General features: G+C 28.4%; 1 protein-coding gene across 3 annotated transcripts in view; it reads left to right on the forward strand.

Annotated features, from left to right (window-relative positions):
• The window catches only part of LOC114131428 (lachesin-like), a 387,860-nt gene that overhangs the window by 309,714 nt on the left and 60,303 nt on the right, over positions 1–17,843 (forward strand). The window lies entirely within an intron of this gene.

Here is a 17,843-nt window from a genome sequence, read left to right on the forward strand (position 1 = left end):
TTTGTTTTCTCTTTCATAATTTTTTATCGATTTTTCCGAACTCTTGTTGGATTAAAATTTAATATGCAAAGTATAAGCTATTAAAAATATTTTGATTGACTTAACAGTGATTCCGGAGGGCGTATACAAGTCGTGAACTCGTTGTAAACTGTGTTTTACATTTTATCGTCTACAAAACGAAATTTACTATTTGCTATTGAGTTCATTATAAAATGTGTTTATACATATATATATACACACAACTAAAAGTTTACCGCGTTCAAATCGCTTCGTTTCTGTTTCGGATATTACGTTTGATTAACAAAAACTTTCAACGATTCAAAAGTATATATAATATTATTATAGCGTTATACTGCATCACCGCTATTATTATTATTATTATTATTATTATTATTATTATTATTATTGTTTTCTCTGAGATTCAAACATTTCAAACCCCCGAGACTATATATACGCTGTTAAACACAACTTACATCATACGCATATCCGCCCACCCACATGTACGATAATATTATGTGTGCATGTAGTTACAAGAAACGTTCGGCGAGATGGCGGCCACGATAATGTTGGCAGTGCTCGCACAATATCCGAAGAGCGATGCATTTTTATTAGCGTTCGGCGCGCGGCGGTTAAATGTCTGGCGCGGTTCCCAGTGCGTTGTTAACAAGCTGCACGCGCGTTAAGTCACCGCCGAGGAACGGCCGAGACGACGGAGCCGAGTGCAGCGATCGAACACGACAAAACCCTAAATATCAATCGCGTGTGCCACTCCGAGATTTATTGTCGTACGGCGATCGCGGAGCCAAATGTCTCCGTGGCCCCCGAGTTTATGTTTTATTATGTCGTATTACATTATTATGCATACGTATTATTGCGGTGTTCGCGCAATGTCATCGTTTATTATTATTATTATTATTATGTAGGTGATTTGATTTTACGAAAAATCGAAAAATTATACGTCGTGCAGTGCCGGTATCCTTGTCCTCGTATGCACCGCCAACTATCTCGCAGTCATAATAATATTATGTCCTTAAATCGAATTATTATTAATTTATTCTAAATCTATTAAAATACACTTATTTTATCAGTAAATATCAGAGTACTAGAATGATGTGGTTTAACCATGATAGCATACTTGAAACGAAAGGTTTTTTTTTAATAACATTTTATTTTCTAATCGTCTACAATCATATATAAAATCTTTTTTCATATGGTTAAGTCTCTGCCACTAATTATGAATCGACAAAATAAGTATACGCTTCTTATAAGCTATTATATAATATTATATAGTTGTTTTAACAATACTGTACTTAAAATTGATCTATAAATATTACGTTCTATTTTTGAGGGATCGTTAAAGCTTATGAATTCTTTTTTTTTCTCTACACAACATTTAATAATTAGGAAATTGTTATTCGGACGGCATCTTCAAGAATTTCCTACTACGCTAACAACAACTTCCGCTAAGAAAACTATGAGGTCGCTGAGAAAATGTAAATTTTAAAGTTCACAATAATGATAATATTTAATGAATTTATAGTTTGAAAATATAAAAATGTATTCATAATATACTTATTTTTAATTTAATAAATGTATAAGGCATAATTATTAATGTTTTTCCATTACGAATTGTGTAGTTATACAGTTGAACTTTTATTAACAACAATGTAATAAAATTGTTTTAAAATGTACCTACCTAGTTCGTTAGTTAAAAACATTTTCATAATGAAAAATAATTATACTTAAAATATTATAAACTTTCATAAAATTATAATTTTAAGTTAGGTTAAAATTAAAATAGGTATTTCAAATCTGAGTTAATATTTAAATCTTCAAGTTAGTTCTTAAAAAATGTATATAAAAAAAATATATATATTGAAAATAATAAATTATCTATACATTGTGTATGTGAAACATGTAAGGATAACTTACATATTCATTGTAAAATATATATTCGTTTTATATTAATACCAAAATATTGTGTTTTCCTAATTATATAACTTGTATAATGACTAATTTACATGCAAGCTTTAAATTCACTTTTAAGTAAACCAAGGTAAATTGATTATGTCTCCAAGTTTCTTAAACATAACTATGACGTTTTACAAGAATTAAAACGTACACCAAGTTAAATACAATATTTATAATACCGCAACAATTTATTATTATAATATGTGGTTCTTTTAAGATAAACACTAATTTTCTTAAAAAGTTGACTAACATTTTCATACATGTTTTTAATAATAGTTATTATTTTTTTCAAAATCATTCTAATTATTTAAAAGATATATTTTCAAACTTTAAAAATGTTAACCTTTAAAATAATCAACCTGTATTTTATAGATATATGACAACGCCTAATTTATAAAAGCTTTTTATAAATTGTACCTTACTACTTTATAGTTTTAAACTAAATATAAAGGATATATATTTTTTTTATGTTTTTTTCTATTTGTATGATAAATTATTTCAGAAGTTTACTTATGATGACATGATTTTAGTATGTGTTCTCTTTGTAAATCACAATAATGTGACATTTGAACATCATACATGACGTTAAAACTTAAAATACGTGCAAATGCATAATTTTATATTACAGTTTAAAAATCATAAATATGAAAATTTAGCATGATATTAATAAAAATAAATATATTTTAGTGCTAAGAATGATATATTTTTTATTATTATTTTTTTTTTTTTAAGAATTATTTAAAACGCATTATTTCAGAGAACTCGTCTTTAGAATTCTCAAGGTATATTTTATCATAAATTAAAATATTTGTGTTTATATTGTAAGCAGGCCATTTAATTACGACGTACTTTGTCTAAACGTTACTGTAAAAAAATGTCAGAAATTGGCTTTACATTTTTTTGAATAAAAAATAATCAATTCAACATTAAATTATTTTAAAAACAATACTTTTTATATAAATTGTTTTTTTTTCTATACCTCGAATCATAACAATTAGTTATTGAAACGAATAGTTAAAAATATGCTATTATAAAAATATAATTATTATTATTTAAGGCGCATATATAAACGTCGATAACCTAACAATTAGTTAAACTAAAATTATCGAATCACTTTTATGCTATATTTTAAATTTCAATGTACGTAATGCAGTATTTTATAGTGATTTTTGATTTTAAGCACGATAAACTTCTGTATAATATGAAAGTGTACTTTTGCACTTTATCCTAAAATCCAGTAAAGGACTTTAATCCAGGATAGCGAATACTCAGCTGTTATTAAATGCAACTAAACTCGTAATATGCCGTCGTCTTACTGTACAAATATTATAATAATTCTCTTAGATTAATTTTGAACATATTAAAATGATTTAAACAAATAATCCACCCTGATCAAACCGTTGTCGTGTAACTAAATACAGCATTATCGGCCTAATGGCGTTTTTGTGTCGACATCGCATTGAGTTAAATGTGTAAACAGTTGACTAATCTATAAGTACTTCGGGAAAGCCGTATTAAAGGAGAAATGTCTTAATTAGTTCAACATTTTCTAACATAGAAAAATCATCATATTTTTCCCCGGTTTATAACTCTAATATTAATTTTACATCATAGCTGCCGTATGCAAAAATAAAACTATATTGTTTGATTTAAGTATTCGCAAAACTAAATTGATAACACAAATTTTATTTCTACCATATTTTTATTTTATTTTGCACCTTGTATTATGTTGTCAACCATTATTTTCTCCTTTTGTAATATTTACGGAGTTGGATATTTTTCTAAAAATGTTGATAAGCAAATATCGATTATTGAACAAATATATAGTTTATTATTTAAAAGCATTTTAAGTTTTGAGGAGTGAAGTAGTTGGGTATACACCCCATGCATTTTTCTCCACTACTATGTTTAGTGTTTACCTAAACTTAAAATGCTTATAAATATTAAAGTATTGGTTCAATATTTAATAAATATACTGACACATAAATATTTTTGGAAATCGTTTGCACCGGTAGTATTAAATTAAATAAACGAATAAAAGTTATCGTTTACCTAGTATCAATAATATATAACATTAATTATCGTTAAAGTAATAATAATAAAAGTATATTACGTGAAAAATTATAAATCCTAGTAGAGAGATGAACAAAAATTAACCAAACTAGAGGAAAAACTTTTGAAAAAATTCCAAAAATGTTTAATGGCTATAACCAGGCACTCCTGCAACAATTATTGATTGGACACCGTACGACGCAGATATTATACTACTATATTTTATTGTTATTCGCGTCGATACATGAACTTAAAACTTGTATAGTATTTAAACGGACAATCGAATATTTCGACGTATTGTTATTATTTTATAACATTAAAATCTCGACCGACGTAATGAAATGACAGTATTGCGAGAATTGTTTCAAAACCAAAACCAGTACACTTTTATTTCACACACCAATATTTATAACACAGAGTGTGCAAACTTTTGGAAGTCCGTCCGAGCTGATAGTATCTATCCCAGTAATGAAATCACTTGAAATCGGCGCTAAACAAATAACCGCGATTTGTTGAAGATCTAGAGTTCGCTTTTGCGAGCTATATACGTGATATGCAAAACGGCAGTATATTCTGTTATATTTTTTATGTATCATGACATTATGACCCAGGGCTATCGGGGTGGTGGCCCCAATGGTCTATCGAACTGTTGCGGGAAGAAAACGTTCTTGCGCACGACGATATAATATTATTATAATAGAAAGTCATAGTTTTGCGTTCCGGATGCTCGATATGATATTATTACGGCGTAATAAAAATATATTATACAATGCACGATACGAATATAGAACGATCCGTCCGGGGATTTATACCGGTCACATCCTGTGGTCCACTCGGCAGCCATCGCCGCCTTCGGGTAGAAAAACCAAACAAAAAACAAAATCCTCGTTGACGTTATAAAAACACGATTTTTGTCGAAAAAAAATGTATGAAAATAACCACCATAAGTTGGCGGGATTTATCGCCACAGACGCGAATAATAAATTAAAAAAACTTAGTGCCAGCGGCCAATAGCGTAATGCACTGCACAATACGGTTTGAGCAACTTCCTTATGCTATGCCGACCGTGTCGATCGGCTCTACGCGGAATCACAGACTTGACAACCGTACTCCTCGCCGTGCGATGCCTTTTGAATATTTAAATAGGACCACCAAAACGCAGACAACCCAATTTATCGGCGATATCGGACAACTTTTTCTTTTTTACTTACAATATAATGCGAATATTAACGTGTCACTTAATTATAAAAACCGAAATTTTTTATTTGTATTTCTCTTACTTTAGCTCATATTATTACAGGTTAATTTTATGTAAAAACATGTTAATTCATTTATCATTAAGATCATAAAATATTTAAAAGTCACTCGAGTGTACTCAAAGTTTTATATGTCTATAAATGTCACGACGAAAATTTTATTTTTAAATGTTTATATTATAATGCCGCGTATTAATATATTGGTTTATGTGTAATAACATGGTGAAGTGCAAAATTATATTACATTGTTATTACTTTTTTAAAGTTGATATTTGCATGTTTATTTGTTATGCATTAATGTATACCTACATATTTTTGTATTTACTTGTACAAGATAATAATTGATTTTCCTTTAAATATTTTCTAATAATATTAATAATAAATACTAATATTTTTATGTATTATTTCACGTGTATCAATTACTAAACAATTAGCAACACATGTGTGTAATACCTATAATTTAGTTTTATATACATTCCAATAATTACACAATATATTTTTACGGTTGTCCTCGAGGACAACGATAAGAGCATAATGAATAGACTGAATATTCGTCCCGTATAATACGTGTTATAACATTAGGTACACACGCATTATATTCACTGAAATAATATAAATCGAAAAGCAGGAAAATATGTATGCACTCGAGTACATTATCTGTTTGGAGTAATTTATTCGTACAGATTTATGTGCATTTGTATATATTATCATTATACGTGCCGGAGTCGCTAACGCCGTGAACAAGTCTCCGGTCGCAGTGGCGTTGGTCGGCTATTTTACACCAGTCACGTTCCGCAATCCCAGATAAATAAATATTATATATATATATTGATATACACTTTTTACTCTCCATTATGATTGTTATTATTATTATTTCAGACATACACCACGCTCAACACTTATATATATATATATGGTGTACGCACTTATTGTTAGACGTGTTGATGACACATTTTATTATATCATCTTTTTCGCCAATTTTTATATCGTGTACTCTTATTAACAACAGTCATCTATCCACCACCTTGTGTCTGATTGTAATGGCTTGTGCCTTTACGATACGAGAGAAAAATGTCGATAAAGTTAGTGTTGTTTGAAAATAACTGGTGGTTGATCTTTAATATAAAGCCAGATTCAGTATAGCTACGTTAATAACAACCAAATCACGGCATTTATGTAATTTGTAAGTTATTATACAGTATTTTATTTTTATTTTTAATACATTCAAATTTTAAAACAAACTTAACTTTGTTAACGCGTCGTTTTTGACACAATACGTACTGCGACCATGTATTCATAAATGTTAAAATCGCATAAAGACCTGTACTCACTCTACTTTACATTTTTCAAACATTATTGTTTGTACGGAATAATATTGCATAAATAAGAGATCATTATAAGTCCAAACCCCACTCGTGTGCGCTCTTACTAAAATGTACTTACTGTGAAACGCCATTGAGAATAATCATTATAAATTATTGTTTGAACTGTACGTTAATGGTCTACTTTTGACAGCGGTTAGGTGTCGACGGGAATGACGTGAGTACGTACGATTTGGATGTTAAGTATTCCGTGTCTACATTAAAGTCGATTTAGGATCATGGCAACAGTATCGTTGGTTTTGGAGTATCGGTATAATAATGTTGTTTTAGTTTAACACCATATATACTTCCGGGGGAAGGGGGATATTTATTTTAAATTAAAAATTAATAGAAGTACTACATAACGAACCGGCAACATTATGTACATTTTACTCATTTGAAAATAATTTAAAATACAAATATGATCGGTCGACAAGTCAGTATTTCAAAACGTAATAACATTATCAGCTAAAACTCAAATAGAACAATAATTTATTGAATTTTAAACAATTTTTTATTGGTTTTATTGGTCAAACCATTCAATGCATTTGGTGATGATTCAAACTGTTGTGTAACTATCGATACAAAAAAATCCAAAAATTAAGAACCATTTTAAGTGCACAAAGCTTACATAAGATTAACACACGATAACAAAAAACCCTATGGTTTAATCTATATTGCGTGCATTTATCGTTAGTTTATAATCATAAATCGTGTTTTAGCAGTTAACTTGAAAAACTCGAAATCGTTTTATCGACACGATAATTTGTCAATAATATGTGATAATGGTTGTATGACGTGTAAATTACTATTTTTTATATAATAAGTACAATAAATCGCTGTGATTTTGAAAAGTATTGAAAACATAATTTGAATATCAAAATGCGCGTGCTGTTCAAATTTTCACAATTCGTGTAACATGGAAATTATAATACATTATTTTTATATTTGTTTAGTTACTACTTATTGGGAAATGCCATTACTCACAAATTCGATATCGCTACATTAACTCGTAATCAATCGGCATACACAATAATTTTAAGGTCAGAGCTTGGAAGAAAACGACGACTATAATTATAGTTTAACTATATTGCAACTAACCCATTACAACAAAAAACATGATTGTGTTAACGTATACACAAATATATCCAATGACACCTCAAATTTAAAATCTTAGTTGTGGTACTGGTGGAACATAAAATAAAATTCAATAAATGGAGAAGTAATGTTAGATTAGGTTAGGTAATAATTTATTTATTTTTACGTTTACAAGAATTAATACAAATAATTACCGAATGCGAAAGCATACGTCTATACTCTGTTCAGTAAGAGACGCTCCACGGGCCGACCAAAATCGGGTATTTTGAGCATCCCCAAACATCATCCTGCCTTAGGGAAATCGGTTTCTATAGCGGAGAGGTACAGGAGGATGCGCAGAATCAGCGCGTTCTCTCGTTGGACAGACTATACATTACCTATTAATATAGGTAAATATATGTAAATACCTACACACGTGATATTTTTAATTTGTCCATTCGAAATATAACTATTATTATTATTATTTAAGTATTTACTCATAGGACGTCAACGAACATCAACCATTGTAACTATATTTAATTATAAATAAAATAATACACTCCAATTAATGAATATAATATATTAAAAAAAAATTATTACAAAACTTTATAGCAGGGTATAGCTTGGTGTCTATGCGTTCACATACTCATATTTCATGATATTTTTTAAATATAATTCACATTGTTTCACACTATTGTTTGAAGGGTATAAATATTAGCAGAAGGTGTACATATTTAAAAAGTATACACCACATTAATTACATAATTATTTAAGAGGTCAAAAGCACGTTTTTAATGGTATGTTTACCAAGCATTTAAATAAAGGCCACGGTTTTATTTATATGACCGATTAACACGATGTTCGTTAAATGTGTATTCGGTACATTTCTAATTGCAGGGGTAAACTAGAACCGGAAAAAATTTCACCAATAATTAAACCTGAAATCATCTATAAGCATCATCTATATTTTTGAATTTATAATCATTATGTAATATGTTTCATATGAAAAAAAAATAAAGAGGATGAATAGTATACTATATGAAGTGTATACCTTATCGTCACCGAATAGATAACTGTATTAGATTTTTTGAAATCATTGCATGAAAAAAAATATTCTAAACGGAGACCATCTATCAGCCTAAATTTCTAAGGATATTGTATTACATGTTTATATTGCTATTATAATAATTCATTTTTATATTAATTTTCTAACTCTAAGCGCTTAAAAAAAATATATGTATAATATATATAGATTATAGGTATACATATTATACCAACATCTATTTTAGCTTAATTTCTCTCCAGAAAGCATATTTTGATACTTTTCAGACGTTGTTAGAAACTTTTTAGAATTGTTGTCATCTTACCCATTGAAGCACGTTAGATGAATAGTTCTCAAAATAGCGTCGAAATTATTGTACAAAACTTGTTAGACCTGGTTAGGACTTTACTGATTTTCCCCTTTGGCCTTTGATACTATTCGTGTAGTAATAACTTAACCGTGTCACTACACTTTAGGTTTCAGTCGTATAATAGAGAAAATAATACCAAACTATAGTATAAGCAGGTTTGATTACATTGGGCACATCGCACTCTATTGGAATCTGTCGAATATCAAATATTGCTAAAACAAACATTTGTATTGTTTGTTACTAGTTATAGATTTGTATAGCTATAGTTTGTAACATTTTTTTAACTTTTGACTTTAATATTCTTTTTTCATTATTTATACTACATAATCTTAGACTACTGATTTTTTAAATACGTTTCTTACGATCATAATAGGTAGATTTAAAATCTCGTCTTGCAAAAATTCTGGTTACGCCATTGTTAGTTATATATTATAGCCCTTAGAACTTCTTCAAGTTATTAAAACGTTATTAAATTTTACATACATATATGTACTGCCGACTTGAACAAGACAGACATTTGTTTGTTTATCAAAAATAATAATAATAATAGTTTTTCGTGAGTTTAAATGTTTTAACTTTTATGGATCTTGATTACATAATTAAAATAATAACTTTTATTGAATTTTAAATATTGACTGTTAAATAAAATATAATATACCCATTAATTTCTTTTGATAAAATATCTTAAATTTTTAATGTTTTGCTTAAAAATTATAAATGAATGGAAAATGTTTTAAGTTAAAATTTATAATATTATTGTTATACTTAGTATAAAATATTATAATATACTAGATTATCTCAAAAAAACGTATTGCATTTAAGACTATTTTTATAATGATGACACCTGACCAAAATAAAACCAATAGGAGTACGTACCAACTGAACCTAATATGTAACTACGGATTTGATAGCATTTAGGTTTCCGAGATAAACGATTAAAAGTGCCACAAAAAATTATAATCAAATACACATATATATCATCTATATATAAACATATACTATATCTATAATCTATATACTATAGATGTATTCAAAAACTGTTAAGAGATTCTCGATTATATAGGTACTTGAAGTATAGCATTTAGAATTTTTTTAAAAAACGACCATTGAAATCACTGCCAACATTTTATGTCAAATACACTTCAGCTTTCTTATTGTATTAGTTATTTTACCACACCTACTATGTTATACTATGCCGTACTATGTTTATCCATCTTAAACATAAAATAACACGTTTTACGATTCAATGCGTTATAATATATTTCCAAGCACTTCAACTTCCATTAACTAGGGTTAAAACCATATATTTTCAAAATAATCAAGAACTTAGATACTTTTGGAAAAAAATTATAATGCATCTAGATCTTCAGTCAAACATTTATAATACTATGATTTACGAGTAATTAGTATTGATATATAAAAAAAAAATGAAGTTCGGATAAAAACTACAGTTGTCTTACAATTTATGTTTGAATTTCCAATTATTTAGATTTTAAAAACTTTTATTTAAATATAGAATATTTGTAAGACCAACTGTGTAGCGTTATATTATATTTAGGTAGGTAAATCTCTCTTTTTCAATAAACTTATTCACGTTTTTGCATTTTTCAAACTTAATCCCTGAACTATAAATTAGCATGTAAGATTATATTATAACAAAATAAGTTTTACTGAGAAAACACATTATATACAATTTTATACACATACTTATGTTTCTATAGAATTCTTAAAAAATAGTTATGATTTTATGACTTTTTTTATTAAGTTATTTTATTATGGTGTATTATATAGTGTTTTAAGAAACGACATATTTATTAGTTTATTCTATAGGTAGATATAGCTGGTACTAAAAAATAAAAGGGTACAGTAATAAACCATTTATTATTGTTTGTTTAATTTCCCTTCTTTTCGTGTGTTCTATTATAGTATAATATATTAAATAATCTAAAAATGTCCGTAGCCGTTTTTAATATTAAAAATATACGAGCGTAAATCAAACGCTGCAGTGGTGGATCGATAGAAAATGATTATGTTTGTAGGTTCAACCGAGCTGTTATTTTAATATTTTCGACAATGTCGTGAACACATGTAAACTCACATGAAAATATTCCGTTTATTATTTTTTATTTAAGACTCAAATTATTTAGCTGTTTACTTTTGATTGTGTTTTTCTAGTAAATATTTTTTTTCATCGTTTCTCCAATATTCTATACATTCCAAAAACAGGTGAAAAAAAAATATTTGATTTGTTTATTCACCACTTTGTAATAGATGGTACTGTTACTCGTCATTTCGAAAATAATGATTGATACCAACTCCGAAAACAAAAATGTCTCAAAATATAAAATAAACTTAACTTTGATTCTTAGTAGATCACGATTAATCTCGTGATCTCATGAATATACACGTAATTCAAACTTGTCTTAACATTTCGCAGTATCGATTTTATAACCCGGATAATAGGGAGGCTTCGGGGCATAGTCGGAGGTGATAGCATAATAAAGTTAACCTATAACAGTTATTTATGAAGGTGTGAAGGTGTTACATAATACATACAAACATTATGTACTGCGTTAAAATAAAAACACCTAAGAGGTAATCTAAATTCTTTGTTTTCGTACGACTGATGTTAGTTAAGACTATTTTACACGTACCAACTCAGCCACAGAGTATACTTTCTGACTTAAACCAAAAGTCCTACATTAAATTTAATGAATTTTATATAATTTTTAGAGATGAATTCTCGAGTAAGTACGACGATCACCCAGTACGTACAACATTGCCTATATGATCAGTTAAATGTCCATCAGAACGAGGGTTACCCGCAGTCTATCCGAATGCCTTGAAACTTAATTACCACCGCAATCTACGAAGGACCACAAAAGACAGACATCACGGTCGTTTTGGGTACATTGTGATGTAGGGCATACGGTGGTTGTCCGTACGCGGCGTTTCTCTATTTTCGCCCGAATAGACGTTTATTCGCGTAAGGCGTACGTCGTTATACATTATTGTTTTTCGCGTGCACGCACGTCGTCGTCGTTTAGCTCTATTAATAATATCGTAGAAAAGTGTGCGTGCCTCCTAACCCGGGTGTGTATGTATACATATATAGGCGAATTCAGCGACAGTGTATGTGTGCGAGCATAGTGTGTATACGTACATGATGGATGTAAAATAATATTACACGCATTGTATTATATGTATCATATATAATAATATACTCAACGATATATGCACACTGTATCTACGGTGTAAGTAACAAGACCCGGCGTGGCCCTATTGTTTCGGGAACCGTCGGAAACGGTCTTTGGATTTTCGACGGAAAACACGTTGTATATATATATTTACTATACATAGGTTTATACAATTGTTGTGATCGATCTTTTAGCTGCAGTGTACCCGTCAAAGATTTGTATTTCGGAAGTTCATAGTGGAAAATCGGTAAAAGCGTGTCTAGCCCGAGCGCGTGTATGTATATATGATGCTAATAATATAACAGCTGCGATTAAATTCGGCGCGGACCGGCCGAACAAGCGTAAACAACAACCCCCTTGTAAGATAATATGACTATATACCCACCGACGGCTGACTGATATTTTCTTTGCATACACATTGCCGTTATTCGCCGTCGCATTTCATTTTATAATATAATATTATTATATTAAGCGTGTTAAACTTAACTGCTGGAAAACAAAAATCAATACCCACGCACGACTACACCAGTCGTCGTTTATCGCGCGTGACATGTGACTCTAGGGCTGTATCAAAGATCACGATGAAAGTCTAATTGGTTGGTGACTGTACGAACTTAAAAGTCACATAATATACACGCCGTGCTGTATTTTTCTTTTTAAAGATCTTAGATTTCTAGAGCTTTCGGCTCGAGTAGTGGCGGGGAAACTCTCGAGCGGTCACCAATCGTGACTTCCCGTTAACTACCGTATTCTCAGAACATTATTATGATAAGTGCTAGGATTCGTAGACAAACTAAACGATTTCCGCTCAGCGAAAACGAATTACCTAATTCATATTTCACTCTTTAATCATTATAATGAGTTTAAACCTGCAGCGTTTTTGCGTGTAAAACGAGAACTAAATCGTTATTGTCGAGCAAGCGAATGATGACAATTTCAGTAGACGACATCCGAATTTATAACCTAAAATCGCATACGCAACGCAATCGAGGGATTATGAAAATAGAGCCCTTCATATAGTATAGGTATATCAGTATTATCACTAAACAAATATTTGAAATATCATAAAATATGAGAAAACAATAATTTCTAAAAATATAGCTATGCGTTGATCCCGTCTTACAAACAGCGAATCGATAGTGGCGTTAAAATATAATATTATAATAATACACGCCCGTGTAGCATTAAGGACAAGTACTTATTATTCATAAACGATAAAGCGTATAATTATTAAGTAAACAAAAACGGTAAAATGTAGACGCCGCACAGCGCTGTGCGAATATATTACCAGTTCAAATACTCGCAAGTACTTGACATGCATTTCTAAATCCACAACTGGACTGGGGCATTTTGTAATATTAAAATAAAGATAATATCGTTAGACCGTCCCGTAAAATATTAAATAGGATCATTGGTTAACATTGTACGGTAAAAATTACAGTATTGTAAATAAAATGAAATATTTTTAATGAATTTTATTTTAATTTGACTATACAACATACAACGTTTAAAATATAAAATATTTTTCTTTGTTATAGTGTATAAATCTCAGAAAACTCGTATGTTGAAATTCAGATTATTAATTCTGGATATATTATGTATTATCTACCTTAAAACTTTAAGAATCAATTCGTAAAAATATCTTAGTACTAATAATACTCGTGTAAATATTAATCAAAAAATCTTATTCAGTGTCAAAAGTTCTAACCATAACATTTATCCATAACGCTTTTTTTATATTAATTTTCAAGTTTACTTATGTGTAATAATTAACAATTATATTAAGTCATATTAAATATAGTTTAATATAAATTTTAAATATTTACACTTTTAACAATAACATTCAACTTACTTTTAATGTAGTTAAAACAAAATTAAAAATATAACCTTGAAAAGTTTTAAGCGCTTTACAACTACAGTTGTATGACTTTTCAAAAGTATTCGAATTTTGATTACTAAAATAACCGATTTATTAGTATAATGTTTTTAAAAACTTACATCTTCGTTTAATGGTTTTGCAACTTTGATAATACTACCCTGCAATTTGTTGTCGTTCCATTAAATCAAAGATCAGCCAACTAGTTTATGGGAAACAAAAAATGTCAATACTGAAAAAAAATGACATGAAATTTCTATATTGCGTTTCAATGAAAAATGTTGTGTTTAGAAATGAAAAAAAAATATTTACCAGTATTTTATAAATATATTTTACCAATCTGTCCAGAATGAATTCATTCAATTAGGGCAATGGGGATTACAACGTATAGTTGACCACACAACATAATGCGATTTTCTGTGTTTTTGCCAAATTAAAAAAATAAAAAATAAAATTCCGTTAAACAAAATGAAAATCCATACATATAAATAGATGTCACAAAATTATTGTTAAAATTCATTTCACTGCGTTCTCCAAATGCGGAACTATGGTATAATGGCCAAATGAGTGCGTAAATAAGTAATTGAAAATACAAATAAGTGACATTAATTTTTGTTTTGTTACATTTGTATTTAATCGTCCAAATAATATGATTAAAGTGCAAACATAATAAAATATAGCCGAAATTTTCCTTTTTTGATTATTTTATAATTGCGTTACGGTATAAATGTTGTATGATGGGAATAATAATTTTAATAATACAATAACGAAATATATAAATCCGTACGTCATGTCTGAAAGTTTTCAGTGAAAAACGTAATCAACACTTTTGGAATAAAATACGATTGCCGTTTAATTGGATTATTATTGTATGCCAGTGTTTGTCAAAAGAATATCTCTGAATCTCTGATTGTGTTTTCAAACGGGTTACCGGCGTTTTACTTCCACATCTGGAGCACTAACGATTTTTAGTATAACTATGTGCATAATAATTACTTTTTATGTTATTATTATAATATAATATTCACAAACATTTGAATTGGAGTCTGAGTGGAACGGTCTAGACTTAGGTAATGATAAATATAAAATAATGTGTACTTTTGGATTGAAAACCAAACGCATTTTGTACCTAAGCTATGTTTAATGAACCCCAAAGAAAAATGACAAAAAAAATATAATAGTAGGTATATAACCAACAATATAGACCCTACCCTTTTTAAAACAACATCTTAAAAATATCCTCGGAAATAACCTTCCGATTTTTTTATTTTTACTCGTAATAGTTAATTAACGTTATTTTTTCCCCATTTTTCTTACTTCATTCAACCAAAGAATATGATTAAATCACATACTTAACGTTAAGCACAATATTGGAGTTACCATTAATTTATGCATATATAAGTGAATCATTTAAAAACTAACGTCAAAGTCGTAAAATAATTACAGGTTTAGACTATTAAAACTTTTAACGGGCATATCTAAAAAATAAAAATATTTTAAGAAAAAGTTTTTATTTAATAAAATAATTAAAACTTTTAAATATTAAAATACATTAATTGTTTTATATGTACTCGTATTTCCTTAACAATTGTTTTTGTTTTGTTTGAAGTATATTGCTACAAAAAACTATTGAGGAGAAACAATTATATTTAATGTAATATATTGACACTCAAACAGCTTAACAATAATAACTGATGAAGTTATTTTTATTTTGGTTTTTAAATTTTTTAAAATAAAAATAAATCAGTAAAACGAGATTTAACTTAATAGTTAGGTTAAAAACAAGTTTCACGGTGAGGGCATTTAGATTTGTTTACAGTTGTATAAATGTGTTTTCGGATCACAACCGAGAGGATTTTTGGCCTGCCCCCTGATGGTCGGTTCAGAGAGTTTTATCTCCTTATACTACCTTTATTTGCATAGGACGTTTCTAAAGAAAAAAACTTCTTTCGGAACAGCATTTAGATCATTTTTCTTTGCTCTCTCGTGGGAGGGGTTAAAATATATGTGACAGGCTTTATGTGATACGTACTTTATCATTATGGACACATGTGTGCCAAATCACAACGATTCTTATAAAATAACACCGTAGAGGTATTTTTTATCATCAAATATTAAAAGTGTGATTTCGCAAAAGTTTGCGTTTGAGAAAAAAGAATCACGCATGGTGTGAACAAGATACCTATCGTTGCAATACTTAATAAATAATATAATACAGCAGTGTGCAAGTTAGACTATTCCAGTGCAGGTCCGGTCGATGTATGAATATAAATACACTGTAATGTTATTCATGTTGAAATTCAGCAAGAAACACAAACGTTGAAATTTTTTTTTGTAATTAAATAAAAAAGTATATTGAGCAACGCTTACAATATAATGTTGTTCAAGTTTCCCGACCACAATCATTTTTTTTTTTAATTCGATTGTACTTTCAACTTATTTTTTGAATCAATAATAAACCAAAAACATATTTGGTACTGAAATATAATAATAAATTCAATAATTTAAGTTCTTACAGGTGTGTAATTTTTAAATTCATTACTCAATTTTCAAGTTAAATAAACTAATGAAATTTAATTAAATTTATTCCAAGAAGTAATTTTTCACGCCTTAAGTCTTATTTTAAATTAAAATAAGAAACATCACCATTAAGTGTACTTTTATAAGCATGAGTCATTGATACATTTTTATTAATTTTTAAAATTGGTAATACATTTACTAAGAATTCGTTATTTTAAGTATGTTCATCCGATGATGCATAACAATGTATAAAATAATTTATAAAAATTATATCTATTACTTTCATTTGTAAAAATAAAATTACTATAGTTTTACAAACGGATATCGTGTCCTGTACTCCAGTATAAACGTATAAGTATCGAGTAGACAAATTGAAATATTTCATTTGTTTTAGTCTCAAAAGAAACATAAATTGAAAAGAAGAAAATTCCTTCTACTGTAACATGATATTATTTAATACAAGTTTGATCCTCTGTATCTTATTTATATTGATTTAGTAGAAGTAGAGTTATTACAATATTGGGAGTCGTTTGTTACTAAACGCGACCTTTCATTCTGTATGTATCCAAATAATCATATTATATTGGAAAATTCTATGCTAAGAATGATCTCAATTCCTTGAAAAAACACTAATCCTAAAAACCTATTGAAGAAAATTACAATTCCTTTGACTCATTTCAATTAGATATATTATTTCATTATTTGTTTTATTGATGTAGTTGTTCTTAAAGTGAATAATCTCATTTGACAGTAGATAAATACGTTAATAATTGTCAACACATTAAATAATAATTGTTTGTACGTAAAACTTCTTGATTTGTTAGTTCTATAAACTACAACAATTGTGAATTGTGTATTTCAAATAAATCATCAATATAATTACAGTTTACAGGTTTCGTACATCCAACTATGATGATCAGTAATACCTGGGATTTAAATTCATCTTTTTTAACAAATAACACTATTGTATAATACAATTATAATCAAAATAATTATGATATATATATATTTGTTTTTTTTTTTTTTGAAACATTTAGTGAAGTCTATTTTCAATACTATTTTATTATACACTATTATTATTATATCTGTTTCTTATTTGTGTGTGCATATTTTACAAAAAA

The sequence above is a fragment of the Aphis gossypii genome, chromosome 3, assembly GCF_020184175.1.
Source record: "Aphis gossypii isolate Hap1 chromosome 3, ASM2018417v2, whole genome shotgun sequence".
NCBI classification, from domain to species: domain Eukaryota; kingdom Metazoa; phylum Arthropoda; class Insecta; order Hemiptera; family Aphididae; genus Aphis; species Aphis gossypii.